Source organism: Canis lupus, chromosome 37 (genome assembly GCF_003254725.2).
Source record: "Canis lupus dingo isolate Sandy chromosome 37, ASM325472v2, whole genome shotgun sequence".
Taxonomy (NCBI): domain Eukaryota; kingdom Metazoa; phylum Chordata; class Mammalia; order Carnivora; family Canidae; genus Canis; species Canis lupus.
This window is the reverse complement of record NC_064279.1, coordinates 30212961-30219048: the sequence shown is the minus strand read 5'-3', so window position 1 is coordinate 30219048 and position 6088 is coordinate 30212961. Positions and strand designations below refer to the sequence as shown.

The 6088-nt window shown below is 42.7% G+C and overlaps 1 long non-coding RNA gene across 1 annotated transcript; it reads right to left on the bottom strand.

Moving 5' to 3' along the window:
* Positions 1–664: 664 nt before the first annotated feature.
* LOC118353485 (uncharacterized) lies at positions 665–5724 on the bottom strand. The gene is made up of 4 exons (XR_004812550.2): positions 4510–5724; positions 3561–3638; positions 2322–2415; positions 665–1081 (listed from the first exon to the last, which is right to left on the bottom strand). It is a non-coding gene; the product is annotated as an uncharacterized LOC118353485 (long non-coding RNA).
* Positions 5725–6088: the final 364 nt, after the last annotated feature.

Below are 6088 nucleotides of genomic sequence, written 5' to 3'. Positions count from 1 at the left end.
ACAAGGAGACATTTGCGGAGGGCTCAGGTTTGACACTAACCAACAACAACAACACCCTACTTGACAGTGAGGCTTGCTTGGTGCTCCCCTGAGGTAATCTTTGCTCAAATGTCTGGGCCGTGTCAGACCATGCTCATCAGCGGTGACAGAAATTTTGCCCGTGGGCAGGACACAGGTCACAGGTAGTTTGGACGAGTCCGCACAGACTTTAGAAAAAAATTTAAGACTGTTTCCAGTATTTGAAAACTGGGAGGTCTTATATAAAAATCCTGATATCCAACTTCTCTTGACAAATCAGAAAATTTGACAGAAGACTGGAAAGGGGTAGATCTGGAACTGGTCACACACTCTCCAATTCTCCACCTGGTTTCACACAATGGGCCTTACCTGTCTTGCCCTTGGAAACATTTAAATTGGTGATAAATTCCTCCCACCATTCTGACAACTCCTGGGAAGCAGAGAATAAGGGCCATCATTTATCAAGTGTTGATGGGACAGACTCTTCTTTTTTCTTTTTTTTTAATAATAAATTTATTTTTTATTGGTGTTCAATTTGCCAACATACAGAATAACACCCAGTGCTCATCCCGTCAAGTGCCCCCCTCAGTACCCGTCACCCAGTCACCCCCACCACCCCGCCCTCCTCCCCTTCTACCACCCCTAGTTCGCTTCCCAGAGTTAGGAGTCTTCCATGTTCTGTCTCCCTTTCTGATATTTCCCACTTAAAAAAAAAAATAAGTGGGACAGACTCTTCTGAGGTTTTTTCACGTATGCACTCATTTAACCCTCAAACAACTCCGTGAGGCAATCCTCTGGATTACAAAAGGGGAAACTGAGGCAAGAGACAGTCAGTATTGGCCTGAGGTCACGGAGCTGGTGAGCGGCAGCAATCCAAGGAAAACCAAAGAGGGTTGACGCTGGAATCCCAATGCCTGACTTCGATCTGCACCGACTGTCAGACTGGCCAAATGCACTCTCCTCTCGGAAGCTTCCCGGTTCCGTGATCCCTCCCTCTGGTTCGGTTCCAGCCCAAGGAGTTCTCCTCGCCTTCGCCATCGGTCACGCACATCGCACCTACAGGCTGACATTGTGAGTCATAAATGTTCTATTAATCATATACGTCCCTGGGCCATACCTGCACTTGTCTATCTATGTCCCGATGATCAGACTAAATGTTTTTACATCAGTTCAAACTCTGAGGGTCCTAAAGGGGCAGAAGAACCAGGCCGTCGTGGCTGGCAGCCGCTCAGTGGACGGATGTGGCTGCCCGGCCCGGGAGCTTCTAACCCTCCTGGCTCTTTGGCCGCCACATGTGCCCTGGCCCAAACCACACACCGAGCCCAGCTTCTCGGACTCCTCCCGGAGCCCTGTGCTCAGGTCCCGGTGCAGCTGGGCAGGCCTGTCGCTCCCAGACCACCCTCCTCAGCCTCAGCCTTGGCTCCCCCAGCCGGCGCCCCGGGTTCCCCCATCCTGCCTGCTTCCTGGCGGGGTCTTCGCTCTCTCGGGAAGGCTCCTCTATTAACAAGGCCTGAAGGCCGGGATCATTTTTTTTTCACTCTTGTGTAACAAAATAAACGACCTCCATGTTATTTATTTTATTTCTGAAGACTCCTACTTTAGGGGTGATCTTTGTTGTTATTGTTTCCTGAGGGCTATTTTGTTATTGTTTGTTTAATGAAGCCCAGGCCGAAGACACTGTGGCGTCCCCAAGGCACTGCCTCTAGGCTCTGGAATTTTCCGTCAGCTCTAGCCAGCCACGCCCTCTGCTTCCTGTGGGCCCTGGCTGAGGGCTGCCTCCAGGCCGCCTCCTGCTCCTCAGCACTTGGGCTCCTGCCTCTCTGGGAACCTGGAATCCCCCAATTCCCATGCTCCTCCCTGGACACTCTCAGATCCCCAGGCTCCTTGGAGAGCGTTTCCTATCTTTATTTTCCTGCACTTCATAATTTAAATAGATGGTGTTTCAGGGGAGGTGCGGTTGATACCTTCTGAAATCAAAACCTTCTGGGGAAGTCTTTCCAACCAACACACCTACACCGTGGTACCTGCCTTACTTCCCATAATTTTAAAATTTTCCTTTGAGCACAAGGGACTGCTACCAGCGTTGATAATCCCTGAAGACTGCGGACTCCTTAGGATTTCAGTAAATCGGACTCCTTAGGATTTCAGTAAATCGGCAAAGCAGGGTCCTTTGTTTTGCAACCTGACACATCCTAAGTGCTTCCTATTTAATAGGCACTCCGGGAGAAAGTTTACGGAGGGAAGGAAAAGCTTCATTATCTAAGAACCATCATTTTAGACTAGAAAACATAGGAGACACCCACCGATATGGCTCGTTAAGTCTGAACACCGAAATGGTCTCATCTACACCACGGTCCTTGCCGAGACATAAAGTGTTGTCTTCCACCTGTAGTCACCCTGTGAATTTAGGTTAAAATCTATCCCGTTCTTTGTGTTACTAGCTGTCAAATAACCAAGCTATCCCAAAAAAGAAAAAAAAAACCCACAAGAACACAGAATTTGAGGGTGTTAACTTTGAATCTGAACACTAAATGATCTTTTTTAGTACTCCTGCAGTCCAAAAATTACCTGAACTTTCAAGACAAGGGCTTTTGTTGATGCTTAGGGCAAATATATATGTAAGAAAATATATTATTTAACTAATACCACTAACTCCAAGACATTCCTAGAAAGTTTTCTGGCATAAAATTTTCCCCTTTTTTCTTTTTTTTTTTAAAGAAAACCCAATGTTTAACCAAAAAGGCTGTGTTTAGTATCTTTATATTTATATACTAGATACTCAATAAATATTTGTCAGGGTAATGAACTCGGTGATACTCTTCCATTAGGTTAATAGCATCATATTTTGAAAGCCAAGTTTGACCAAATGACCAGTAATATTGGCATACAAACACCATGGAGCTACTGTCGAACTCCGGGAGATTTATTGTCCTATATTTTGAAAGAGAAACTAAGTAGTTCAACCTAGTTTATTTTATTTTGCAGAAAAAAATGGGGTTGAGGGAAGTCTTCATTTACTTTGTCAATCTCCGAGAGGGAGGGGGTAGCGAGTGAAACACAGTAGACTAGAAAGTTTCATAGATTTTTCTAAGGGCCCTGGATGGGAGTGGAACCGAATAGAATTTGCAACCTTGTGTAGTCCTAAGATGGACATTGTGGGGTAGGGCCCAGGAACCTGTCTTTTTAAATAATCTGTGGGGTGGATTTTTTTTTTTATCTCTAAGATGCTCAAAACCCTCTGCCCCTCCCTGCATCTATGTCACTTGCAATGTGGCTCTGCAACTCCTCCCGTGAAGATGTAAAGTTGATCTCCCCACATTGAGTCGGGCTGGTTGTTGGACTTGCCCTGAGCAGCAGTGGGGCGGAGGAACGCTGGGCCAGTTCCCAGCCTAAGCTTCAGATGGCCTTGCCTGTTTCTACTGGTTCTCTCACTGTGGCCAGATAGCCAGCCCCGCCTGCATTGGTAGAGACGTGGCCTCTGTCGCCCCATCACCCAGCTGACAGCCAGTCAGCCCCAGACACCTGAGACCACGCAAACCTACCTGAGAGCTGACTGCAGACACACAGGGAGCCTGGCCGAGATCACACACACGGAGCTAACTGGCAGACACACAGTCAGCCTGCAGATTTGAAGGCAACAATAGGTGGCCATTTGAAGCAGCCGAGTTCTAGAGTAGATCACCGAGGACGCTTTAAATGATCCCTATAGTCATGCAAGCTTAGGAAATGTTAGTCTGGAAGATATTTACAACTTTCTTGGAATAAAGAAACTTCTGCATGTCAACTTCTATAAATCTCATAATATTTGGTTCTTCTGCCCCATTCATTGAACACAAATTAAAATGTAATTAGAAAAAACTTATACTGACTTTTAATAGCTTTTAAAAATCCACTGAAAGCTGTAAAAAAAATAAATAACCAAGAATTGTGACTTCTGGGGAGCAGGGGGGGAGGGTTGAGGTCAGGTTACGGAAATAACCACTCGTTCTCACGAGTATGATCTCCACAAACTGAAATGTATTTCAGTCTCCTTGTCCCCAGAAACGAAGAGCAGAACTGATATATAAAGCAAGTTATGGCTCATAATTGTGTTAATCCGAGAGTAACAGGCTATGGACAGTAATGATTTTCAGGTGCATAATTTAGGGGCCTGGAAATGGATACTGAATTCTTTGTCTTTTAGCAATGGACACATTCTACACTACTAATCTCTTGCCTAATGACAACCCTGTATTTTAGTATTAATGATTAATGCCTACTGCTGATACATGCAGATTAATGGCTTGATGACTGGACAGGAAATGCTGTGCATGTCCACAGGCAAGTTGCCCTAGCTAGTTATTAATCACCAAAAAGTGAACTGCACAGAGTCACAGCAGCAAGTGAGAGAGAATAAAAGCTTGGTTGTATTGATCATTTTGAATTTGCCTTTAGGTCAGCTAGAATGCATAAGGTAAGGCATTAGAAGAAAGTTATGTCTAGTAAAAATACCAGGAGCCAAGGTGCTTGAGCGATTTCACATTTCCTCCCTCTTCTTTGGAGGCTGATGAATTACAACATGATCCTAATGATCTGACAACAACAAGGAAAATGAACTACTTTTTCAATTAGCACATTGATTAAAGATTTCACAGGTACTTTTATTCTCCTTTTACCAGCTAATTGGTTTTCTTAACGAAATAATAATAATAAAAAAAAAAGCAGTGTAGCGTGGTCTTGCCTATTAGACAATTTTGCTAAGGCCTGTGACATTTTGAAATAATAAAAAGAAAATAGCACCATAGAGGTGATCCAAAAAGTAACCCCTTTTTGAAGAAATGGGCTTGATTAAAAAATTCTATGATGTTTTGCTAAGCATAAAACAGGTTTAGAAGAGAAAGAGTCCATAGTTTTTAAGAAACCTCCTTTATGAGGCAGGTTATAAGATGAAATAACCATATCACACATGGGAGAAGACTGAGGCAATAAAATAAACCCTAGCTGTGTGTAGTTTTGGGGCTTCATAAAGCCCTTATGCATGCATGTGATAATTTCCTTTGATCCCATCTAAGTAGACAGGCTCTGTTTTATGCTAACCCGTCATACAGACGGAGAAATTGAAATTCAGTGATACCAACTTGCTGAATACACAAGATGCCCAACCTAGAATCAATAATCAAGTTACACTTAAAACAAACAGTTAACTTACGGTTCTAAGTGATGTATTAGACATACATCTTCTCCTCTCCTTCCTGAGCCTCCACTAATTTATTGCAAGGGGAATAATAATAAGGTATTATTAAACTTAAAGGTTTAATAAAGGTATAAACTTACCACAAAGAAGAGAAAGGAGACAACTATGAGTAGATTTAAGATGTCAATACATTTCTGAAAAATGGAAAGCAGATATAGGCGTTGTGGACAATCCAAGTGGAAGAATTTGTGGTCAAGAATATGCAGGAATGGATGAGTATCAGCAAAGGGAGATAGTCTGACCTGATTTCAAGAACCCCAGGAAAGCTTGAATTTGGGAATTCTGGGTATATCAGAGGCTCAAGGTGGACAACTGAAGTCTATAACTAATAGGTCAAGCCAACCTTCAGCCCAGGATTAGATGCCCCAGTAGACAGGCATTTACCCTTCCAGAAAGGAGAGTTCTTTTCTTAAAAATTGAACGGAAAATTCTAGAGAACAAATGCCCTTGTGGGAGATGTTACCTTAAAGAGATGATCTGTACATTCTAAGATTAGGTTTTAAAGCAACACCACAGGAATACTGCTCTTTCACCTAAATTAGACAATGAACAAGCTTCACCCTTCTCCATAGAGCTGCTTTCCTTAGAAACCTTTCTGGCATATTTGACTTTTTAACTATACATATTTTTTTCTCACTTTTAAAAGGCATTTTCGTATATTTGGAAATTAAAAACCAAAGTAACTTTCTTAGTAAATTCTCTATCATCTTAGAGCTCATTTCCCATTCATGTTTATAATTCCACATTAATTATGAATCATAACATTTATCATATTTTCGGGCTTAAAAAACCCCATATACCTTAAAGCAACTTTTTAAGGATATGAGTTGGTTATCA